This window comes from Dromiciops gliroides, chromosome X (genome assembly GCF_019393635.1).
Source record: "Dromiciops gliroides isolate mDroGli1 chromosome X, mDroGli1.pri, whole genome shotgun sequence".
Classification (NCBI taxonomy): domain Eukaryota; kingdom Metazoa; phylum Chordata; class Mammalia; order Microbiotheria; family Microbiotheriidae; genus Dromiciops; species Dromiciops gliroides.
Window position 1 is genome coordinate 6187764 of NC_057867.1, and position 11515 is coordinate 6199278.

General features: G+C 41.4%; 1 pseudogene; it reads left to right on the forward strand.

Moving 5' to 3' along the window:
* The first annotated feature begins 11007 nt into the window (after window positions 1-11007).
* Window positions 11008-11107, forward strand: LOC122734234 (annotated as a pseudogene).
* The last annotated feature ends 408 nt before the right edge of the window (window positions 11108-11515 follow it).

Genomic DNA, 11515 nt, shown 5'->3' on the forward strand with positions numbered 1-11515 from the left:
AAGATGATAACAGAATGGATTAGAAATCAGAATCCAACGATATGTTGTTGACAAGAAACACACTTGAAACAGATAAATACAAACACTAAAATAAAGGGCTGGGGAAGAATTTATTATGCTTCAGCTAAAATCAAAACGGCAGGGGTAGCATTCATGATCTCTGACAAAACAACAGCAAAATTATATCTAACTAAAAAGAGATAAACAAAAAACCCCACCTTTTGCTTATAGGTAACATAGACAATGAATTAATATCAATATCAAGCATATTTTCACCAAATTATATGGCATCTAGTAAAATTATAATAGTAGGGGACCTCAGTTTGTCTCAGACCTAGATAAATCTAATGAAAATAGAAACAACAACCAAAAAAGGACCTAAATAGAATTTTAGAAAATCTAGATATGACAAACCTCTGGAGAATATTGAATGCAAACACAAAAGAATATACATATTTCTTGCCTTTGCATAGCATTTTGAAAAGTTGATCATGCATTAGGTAATAAAAGCAGAAATGTCAAACATCTTTTATGGACCATAATGCAATAAGATTATTTCTGATAAAGGGCCTTTGAAGCAAAAATTTTAAAAGAATTTGAAACTAAATAACCTATTGCTAAAGAATGGGTGGGTCAAAGAACAGATTATAGAAATAATCACTAATTTCATTAAAGATAATGATAACAATGAGACAATTCATAGAATAATAATGCTGTAAAGACAGATAACTTTGAAAAGCGTAGGAACTCTGATCAACATAATGACCAACTACAATTCCAAGGATTCATGATGAAACATGCAACCAACCTCCAGATAGAGAGGTAATATATTCAGAGTACAGACTGCAACCTATGTTCATTTATTCTGAATCATGGACAATGCAGGAATTTGTTTTCCTTGACCACACACACACACACACACACACACACACACACACACACACCCGTATTTGTAACAGGTTTTTTTCCTTACTTTCTCACTGGGGAGGGGAAAGGGAGAGGTGGGAAGGAGAAAATGTAGACATGAAAGTAAAATAAAATGGATTTTTGAAAAAGCAAGAAAAGTATAGCCTATTAACAATCCTATTACTTCTCACCTAGTATTGCTTCTTGGGCCTCAGTTTACTATAAGATATTTCACATTGCCTTCTATTTTTTCATTCTTTTGGTTTTGCTTTATTGTTTCTTGATTTCTCACAGTCATTAGCTTCCACTTGCTCAATCCTAAGTTTTAAGGAGTTATTTTCTTCAGAGAGCTTTTGTACCTCCTTTTCTTCCATTTGGCCAATTTGGCTTTTCAAGGAATTCTTTTCCTCCTTGTATTTTTGTACTTCTTTTACCATTTGGCATAGTCTGTTTTTTAAGGTATTATTTTCTACAGTATTTTTTGTGTGCCTCCTCTATCAAGCTGTTCACTTTTTCATGATTTTCTTGAATCACTCTCATTTCTCTTTCCATTTTCCTCTACCTCTCTCTCTTTTATTTTGGTGAGGCAATTGGGGTTAAGTGACTTGCCCAGGGTCACAGAGTTAGTAAATGTTAAGTGTCTGAGGCCAGATTTGAACTCAGGTACTCCTGACTCCAGGGCTGGTACTCTATCCATTGTACCACCTACCTGCCCCTCCTCTACCTCACTTACTTTATATTCAAAGTCTTTTTTGAGTGCTTCTTTATCCTGAAACCAATTCATATTTTTCTTGGAAGCTTTGGATGTAGGAGCTTTGACTTTGTTATCTTCTTCTGAGGGTGTATTTTGATTGTCCTTGTCACCATAGAAACTTTCTAGGGTCAGCATTTTTCTGTTTGCTCGTTTCCCCAGTCTGTTTCTTGACTTTTAACTCTTTGTTAAAGTGGGGCACTGCATCCAGGGTGGAGGGTGCACTGTCCCAAGCTTCAGGGGGGTTGTGCAGCTATTTTCAGAGATACTTCTAGGAATTTGTTAGTCTTTAGTTCTTCCAAGGTGGTATGATTTAACCACTTCCCTGGCCTGTGCTCTGGTCTGCAAGCAACCACAGGCCTGCTTTTCTGTCTTGGAACTATGAACAGAGTCCTGCTTTATTGTGGATGCAAGCTCTGGTGTGCTTGTGCTCCTCCCCTACCTGGCACCACCACCCAAGACTGTGACCTGGATCCAAGTATGGGCAAAACAACAGAGTCATGCCTCAGTGCTAGCAAAGAGATCCCTGTAATCTCCTCCTGGCCAACTGTTGGACCCCTTTACCACCTATGGGTTGAGTTCCAGAAGTAGTTGCTGCTGCTGCTGATTCATAGGCTCCCAAGGCCTGCTCCTGGTTTGCTGAGGCTTAGTCTGCACTGGGGTTGGGTCTGCACTGGCTTGGCCTGTGCTTGGGCTGTACTCCACTCTCACCCCTGTACAACACGTCTTTCCTGATGACCTTCTAAGTTGTCTTTGGCTGGAAAATTATTTCACTCTGTCTTTTTGTGAATTCTGCTGCTCCAGGAATTGTCTTATGGCATCATTTGAAGATATTTGGAAGAGTCTTCAGGAGAGCTCAGGCAAGTCACTGCCTTTCCTCTGCCATCTTGGCTCTGCCCCTGGCCTCAGTTTCCTTATCTATAAAGTGAGGGGATTGGGCCTGATGACTTCTAACATTCCTTCCATATATAGATTCTATGATCCTATCCTTATTTTCTGTGGATATGCAATTCCCAGAAGGCATCAACGAGTCTTTGTAATCAGGCCCAGCCAAAACATAAACAGCCCTCCCCACAAGATGAACCATTCAACCAATGGAAGAACATTAATTATGTATTTACTAAGTGCTAAGCACTGGGCTAGGACTTTGGGATACAAAGATGAATTAGTCCCTGTCCTCAATGAGCTCAAGATCTATGGGAGTGGAGGAAGAGTATATGTATGTATGTATGTATGTATGTATGTATGTATGTATGTATGTATATATGTATGTGTCTATGTATATGCAAAATAGATGCAAGGTACCATGAGAGAGGGAAACACTAGAAAGTGGGAGAGCCTCACATAAGAAGAGTCACTTGAAGGAAACAAGGGATTTTAGGAGTCAGAGGTGAGGGAGATAGTAAGCCCAATATCATGGAGACAGGAGATGAAGTTCTGTGCATGAAGACCAGCAAGAAGGCCAGTTTAGTTGTGCTGTGAAAAATGGGAAGGGGAGTTAGGTCTGCCTCCTACTGCCGTGCTGTGTCCTTACTTATGGTTGGCACAGAGGACTCAGTCAAGGCTTCCCTGAAGATAATGCTTCAGGGTTTATTCTGATAGAGATGGCTTTAAGATAAAGCAATTTGAAAAAAAAAGAAAGCCATGGGCACCCTCCCCCTTCCTTCCCAAGTGCTGTATAAATCCTATGGTGTCACTATTCCTCTTGGGAGGTTGGCAAGGTAGACATTTCCAATGATGATGAGCTGTCTAATGACAAAAAGGAACAGAATCAGCCTTCCTTATTAGTATCTACATACTGAGGCACCAAGAAATGGCGGGGGCGGGGGGGGCAGGGTGAGAGATGATGAATGGAGGGAGGGAAGACAGCATCCAAATGACTTCACAGGAGTCACAAGAGCAGACCTATAAAACACTGTTTTCCCAGTTGTCTAATTTGTTTTTGTTCAAGTAAACATTCAATAAGCATTTGTTAAGTGTCTCCTATAATTTACTTATCTGTGGCCATGTCATGTAGTTTTTTACCTGACCATGTCAGCTCCTCGAGAGTAGGGCCTATGTCAGCTTTGTCTCTATGTCCTCAGTGCCTAGTCTAGTGCCTGTCATGCAGTAGGTGCTTGTTGATATAATAGTAATAGTTGATATTTCCTTAGCACTTTAGGCTTTGCAAAACACTTTTCAGATGGTCTCATTTTGAGCCTCACCACAACCTTTTGATGTAGGGGTTATCATTTTCCTTACTCCACAAAGGAGTGAATTAAGGCTCAGAGAGGCAAAATGGTTTGCTCAGGGTAGTCAGGGAGGGTCCGATGCAGGATTTGAACCCAGCTCTCCTTTGGACCCAAGTCCCATGTTGTCACACCCCCACACTTCCTCTAGGTCATACAATGCATTCCGGGATTGAATCTAGACAAGAGACAGAGAGGAATGCTAGAATCTTCTCCTTTTCATGCTGTCTCACAGTCTGAAAATCTCTCTCAAGTCCCAACCTTTCCTGTCTGCCCCATCCATCACTGTAGCACCAAACTAGATGCTGGGCTCTGGGGATACAAGGATAAACCAAAGCATTAAGAGAACTTCCACTCTACTTGGGAAATACAACATGGGCAGCTGTAAAAATGCAAAATATAAAAACCCCCATAAAATAGTTGGGGAGGAGAGACCTGGGAAATCAGGAAAGGAGTCACTTGGACTTAGGCCAAGCAGCCCCCCCAACCCCATCCAAAAGCTGCAAAGAGCATCACCCTCTCACCATTCCCCAATGGCTACTTGGGTAAAGGTCACTCTCTTGGTGGGTACTCTCAGTGCTTTCCTGTTAAAGATTTCTCCTGATTCCACATTTTTGGTTCGAAGTTTGAAAAAGGCACTCTTTAGAATTTATTTAGAGATTGTCTGTCCTCCATTGCCCCTATCCCAATCACAATTAAACTCTGCCTTCCCTCCTTCCCTAGAATTCTGTCTCCTGACTCTCTGATGTTGCACAAGTGATTTGCCATGTCTAAAATACATTTCATCCTTAACTCTTTCCCAGAAAATCCTAGCTTCCTTCACCTGAGGTTGCAAGTCCTGCAGGGGGCCTTTCCTGCTTGCTACTGTGTATACACTTGGTATTTCCTGATCTGTGTACATGCTCTAGTTTCCTTCCCCCCAATAGAATGTAAGTTCCTTGAGGGTTTTTGCCTTCCTTTTCCTAGTGCCTAGCCCAGTATCTGATTAATAAACGTTTGCTAAATTAAATTTCCCTTCTGTCCACCTCAGTTTTCCTTTCTATAAGCTGAGAGTAGACCAGATGTTCTGTAAGCTTTCTCTATTCTAGTCGATTCACTTTGGCCAACATTTCTGCAGGCCCTAGTAGGTGCAAGGCCTTAGGCCAAACTAGGATCCAGTAAGACAAAGTTCTGATTAGGACAGGAGGAACAGCAGAGATTCCTTATAATGATGTTTACCTTGCCACTGCCATGGCCTTCTAAATAAACTGGCAGTTCACTTATTGATATGCAAAATACCTATTGATGTGTTCGTGGAATGGAGATGATAATTTAAACACTGTTATAAACACCGACAGGATAATGGGCTTCCCTTGCACAAACCTCAGGCTCTCAGTTGCCAGTAGAGGAATTCCAGGCATGGAATCTGGCCTTCCTCACACATTCCATCTGCTATGCCCTACCATGCTTGCCTGCCTACCTGCCCACATTGGGATTCTATTTTCCAGATGGGAGTAGTGGTTTTCTGAACACTCCCTCCTGCCCCACTAGCATTGGTCATACCCAGCCAGCACACACAGTACTGTGCATAAAGACCAGGAAGGCCAGCTTATTTGTGCTATGAAAAATGGAAAGGGGAGTTCTATCAGCCTCCCACTGCCATGCTGTGTCCTTACTTCTGATCAGCACCGAGGACTTGGTCAAGGCTTCAGGGAAGATAATGCTTAGGGGTTTATTGTGATAGAGATCGCCAGATAGAGTACTCCAGACTTGGAGAAGCTGTCTGAGCTTTTATTCCATTTGTGGAGTCTTATACCTCACCTTACTATCAATCAGGTAAACAGCAAGCATCTTCTTAGCTCAATCCCAAATAGCACCGGGGCTATTGTGTCCCGTTCTAGAAGCACTGTCTCAGGAAGAACATGGATAGGTTGGAGAATGTTCAGAAGAGAATAACCAGGATGGGAGAGAGCCTTCAGGTCATGCCACAAGGGGATGTTTTGAAGGAATTGGGAGTACTCATAGAATAATAAAGAAGACTTCAGGAAGACATGACAACTGTCTCTAAGTATTTTAAGGATTGGCACTTAGGGAGATTAGAAAGGTTCTTGGTAGAGGGAAGAGCAAAGAACAAAGCAGAAGAAAATGGCAGAGAGAAAGATTTAAGCTTGATGTCATGAAAAACATCAAGAAAATTAGAATTATCTCAGAGGGGCACGTGATACCTTAGGGGGGATCATGAATTGACCCTTCTGGAGAACTACAAGCAAAATCTAGGTGGCCTCCTGGGGGAGATACTGTAGACAGGTTTCTTATTCAGTTGTGGGTTGGACTAAATAAATGGTCATCAAAATCTCTTCCAAATGAGATTCTGTGATAGTGCAGGATATACAAACTGAAGCCAAAGCTCCTGCCCTCAGAGAGCTTACAGTCTCATCAGGAAAACAAAACTCATATGTAAAATTGCCATGTGATGGACAAAAGTCCATTGAGTACAATAGGGAGCCCTTGGAAGTTCTGGACCAAAAAAAAGACAGGATGAAAATGGCATCTTGGAAGGAGATCTGTGACAGGGTTATCTGGAGGGGAAACAGGCAAGACGTGGGGACCAGTTAGAAAGTTACTGTGGTATCTCAGGCATGAGAAGATGAGGACCTAGACTAGGGTGGGAAGAAGAATGGTGAAGGTGGGTGCAGAGATATTTGGAAGGAAGAGCGAACGGGACTGGATGACAAGCTGATCATCCCCTCATTCACTTAAGAAAGAAAGAAAGAGAGAAAGAAAGAAAGCAAAAAAGAAAGAAAGGAAAAAAGCCAGAGAAAATAAAAAGGGAGAAGAAAAAGAAAGAAAGAGAAAAGAAAGAAAGAAAACACTTTTTAGTTAGAGAGCATAAATAAGCAAGACAGTCCCTGCTGTCAAAAGATTACATTTTAATGTGGGAACATGACCCATAGTGGAGTACTGGAAGGAAAGAGACATGGGCCCACACTGGAGCATGGTGAGGAGCAGGTTTCATGGGATTGAAATGGGAGTAGATACAGTAGGTATAGACGTTCTAATAACCTAGTAGTGCAAAGAAGAGAAAGAGGAGGAAAACCTAGAGGCTCCAGTGAAGGCTTGTTAGGCCCGAAGAGGCCTTATTGTGAAGGCAGGAGGGAAAGAGCCCCTAGGAGAGATGGAAAAATGTTCAAGAGGGAGGGAGGCATCCTTTGGGTGAGATGACATTGGAGAAGATGGGAAAAGAGCATCCAGAGTACAGGTGGACAGGGGCTGGCTTTGAGGTTTCCCCTGAGCTCAGAAGGAAGAATAAAAGAATGTGTATAGAAACAGTAATGGGTTCAATTCAACTCAATAAACACTTCTTAAGTACCTACTATGTGCCAGGCACTGTGCCAAGTGCTAGGGATATGAAGACAAAACCAGAGCAGCAGCTACCCTCAAGGACATTTTATTCTCCTGGGGAGATGTACTTTATACATAGATAAATTAATCCAAAGTAATCCGAGGAAGCTTCCTAACCCAAAGGTTCCTCTGTGGCTGTCTAGTCTAAGCCTCTCATTTTACATATGAGGACAGTGAGGCCCCATGGGGATTAGGTGACTCTTCTAAGGTCGCAAAGGTAGTTAGCATCAGTGGAAGGATTTGAAACCAGACCCTCTGACTCCAGTCCCAGTGCTCTTTCCATTGTGTTATGAGGAAAGAGAATGCTGATCATTGTGTGTGTGTGTGTGTGTGTGTGTGTGTGTGTGTGTGTGTGTGTGTGTGTGAGAATCAGGGAAGGATTTGGCCAGAGGAGGCATGTGAGCTAAGCCTGGAAGGCAGAGAAGGACTCTAAGGGGCAGAGTTGAGGAAAGCCTGCATCCTGGACATAGAGACTGCTTTATGCAGACGTCCAGGGGCAGCACACTGTGTGTCTAGAATGACAGAGTACAGACTTTCGGATCTGGAACAACCCTCTGAGAGTTCGCAGTCCTCCTCCCTCATTTTATAAAACAGGAAATTGAAACTTAAAGGGGTTTTGTGACCTGCCCGGGGTCATATAGACCAAGCAGAGCCATGACTTGAGGTCAGATCTTTGACTCTTAGGCCAAGGTTTTATAGGAAATTCCTAAAAGGGTTTCTGAGCAGCAGGAAGGTCCTGGCTGAAGGTGAAGTATGAAGTGGTAATGGGCCAGCTCCAACTCGTTCTCCAGTCTTTCTGTACCTCAACCTTCCCATCTGTACATGGGGCCAAACGGATTATTTTTTTCTTTTGTGAAAAACTTGAACATCTCTCTACAAAAGATGGCTTAGCCTTCTAAGTTAGCACTAAAAAGATGGTTACTCTTTCAAGAAGGAAGAGATACTATCTTTGGTCCACTAATAGCAACACTTAGATCATAAGCAGCTCACAGAATGTCAGAACTGGAGAAGACTTTCGAGAACACTTAGTCCAACCCCTTATTTCTGCAAAGGAAAAATCCTGAGACCCTGAAAGAGAAAGGGTCTCACAACAGTGCCAGAATTCAGCCTTACACCCTATGACTCCAAATCCTGGTCTTTTCCCATGGTACCACTCTGTCAGATAAATCCTGGTATCACTGATTCTCCAAAGGAGATGAGGAATGTATCACATAAATTTGGGATCTTTCCTCCAAGGGGCAACTGCTTGAAAGATGAACACATGAGAAGGAAAAGGTGAAGCACAGTTTCTCTTTAAAAAAAAAAAGCTACCTATTCTTCCATTCGACTGCATTTTGTGAAACTGGGTTTTTATTTGAAATAAAGCATATTACCTGTGGCACCATTAAGCTTCAGCACCATGGACAGAACCACAGCAAACTTTCCAAATTAAACACAGCCTTCTCAGGCCCTGCTGCTCCACAGCTGGAAGCCAGCCCAGCCTAACCCAGTCCAATTAGATTAACAAGAAAGTCAAGAAGGTGGCCAAGGCAGGTGTTTGACCCCAGATGGAGGGGCTCAAAGAGGAGTTTTCTGCTCCAAGGAAGGGATGTTCTGATTTGGAACTCTGAGAAAAGTCTCTTCAGCACTCTTGTTAATGCTGAGGAAGGAAATAAGACAGGAAGATGCCCACAGAATCACAAGATCTTTGAATTGGAAGGGACTTTAGGGGCTATTTTTGTCTAAGCTACACCCAATCCTGAATACCCTGTCTAACAAGGGGTTACTCAATGTTTGTTTGAAGACTTCCAAATTGTTATCACATCTTGATGACGATTGATAGTCATCCATTCATTTACTCATTGGATAAATGTTGATTAAGCACTGACTGTGTTCAGAGCTAGGGGAAGATATGGAGCTCAGAAACAGCAATATTCCTGCCCTCGAGGAAATTTAATATTTAGTAGTAATAATAATTTTTAATTATTATTGTTATTAACAATAACAACAATAACAACTTACATCCATATATGACTCTATGGTCACAATATAATTCACATTCATCTTCTTCTTTCAAAAGATCATTGATGGGGTGGCTAGGTGGCCCAGTGGAGTAGCCCTGGAGTCAGGAGTACCTGAGTTCAAATCCGGCCTCAGACACTTAACACTTACTAGCTGTGTGACCCTGAGCAAGTCACTTAACCCCAATTGCCTCACTAAAAAAGTAAAACAAAACAAAAGATCATTGATTCAGAGCTACCTTAGAGATCTCAAATCCAATCTCCCTGCCCAGAATGAGCCTCAAACTGAGTCCCAGATAGGTTATTTTTCTTTTGCCCAAGGCTACACAACTAGTAAGTGGTTGAGATGTGATGTTAACCCAGGTCCTGCTGACTCCCAAGATCATTGCTCTGTCCACTATGCAACCTCTCAGTAAGTAGTAGATGAATGCAGGTCTCCTGACTTCTAGGTCAGGGCTCTTTTTTGCTACACTGTCATACTAGGTATGTGACAATTATATGAGGGTGGAAAATACACACAGATAGGCAATTACAGCCCAGTTACATCCAACTTAGGCAATGCTTCTCTCTGCTTCCAGGGAGCGGAGGCACAGGTGGCATGCTTAATTCCTGGGTGATACAAAAGTAAGAAGGATAGCTAAAATGTTTCATGATAGAATTTGGATCTAAAAAGACCTCAATAAGTGAAAATGTTGCTTTGAATTTCATAAGATGAAATTTGCTATTGAGAAATGTAAAATCCTATCCCTGAGTTCAAAAATATCAATTGCACAAATACAGGATGGAGGATACAGAGCTATACAACAGTTCCTATGAAAAAACAAGCCTATATATGTCCCCTTCTTTTCACTCACACAGCCTCCACATTGGTGCACATCTTTATCACCTCTCACTTGAACTATTGCAATAGTCTCCTAACTGGTTTTCCTGCCTCAGATCTCCCGCTATTCTAGTTGATCTTGCACTCAGTTGTTGAAGTAATTTTTCTAAGGCAGAAACTGACCATGTCAACATCCTACTTCATAAACTCCAATGTCTTCCTATTAACTGTATGATCAAAAATTAATTCCCCTACTTGGCACTTAAAGTGCTTTACAACATAACACTTTTTTCTTTTTTTAATATTTATTTATTTATTTTTATCATTCCTTTAAACAAATTCTAAGTTCTAAATTCTCTCTCTCCTTTCAGCCCCTCCATCATCTACTGAGAAGGCAAGCAATATATCAAGTGTACATGTGAAATCATGCAAAGCATATTTCCATATTAGCCATGTCACAAAAAAGCAGGAAAAATAAAGAAAGTGAGAAAAATATAGTTTAATTTGCACTCAGAGTTCATCAATCTTCTCTCTGGAGGTGAATAATAATTTTCATCATGAGTCTTTTGGAATTGTCTTGGATCATTGTATTGATCAGAGTAACTTAGTCTTTCACAGTTGATCATCATCACAATATTGCTGTTACTGAGTACAATATTCTCCTGGTTCTGCTCACCTTATTTTGTATCATTTCAAAAGGTCTTTCCAAATTTTTCTGAAACCATCCTGTTCATCATTTCTTACAGCATTCCATTATAATCATATACCACAATTTGTTCAGCCATTCCCCAACTGATGGGCATCCCCTCCATTAATTCTTTGCCATGACAGAAGAGCTGCTATAGATATTTTTGTACATATAGGTCATTTTCCTTTATCTCTTCAGGATACAGACCTAGCATTGGCATTGCTGGGTCATGCTTGCTTTGGCAGCACATATACTAAAATTGGAACGATACAGAGATTAGCATGGCCCCTGCACAACAATGACATGCAAATTCATGAAGGTATTGCTGGATCAAAGGGTATGCACAGTTTTATAACCCTGTGGATATAGATCCAAAGTGTTCTCTAGCATGGTTGGACAAGTTCACAACTCCACCAAAAGTTCATCAATGCACATATTTTTCCCACATCCCCTCTAGCATTTATAATTTTTTTCTTTCATGTTAACAATCTGACAGGTACAAGGTGGCACTTGAGAGTTGTTCTAATTTGCATTTCTCGGGGCAGCTAAGTGGTGTAGTGGATAAAGCATGGGCCCTGGATTCAGGAGGGCCTGAGTTCAAATCTGGGCTCAGACACTTGACACTTACTAGCTGTGTGACCCTGGGCAAGTCACTTAACCCTCATTGCCCTGCAAAAACAAAAACAAAAAAAGGAAAAAAATAATTTGCATTTCTTTAATCAATAGTGATTTAAAACATTT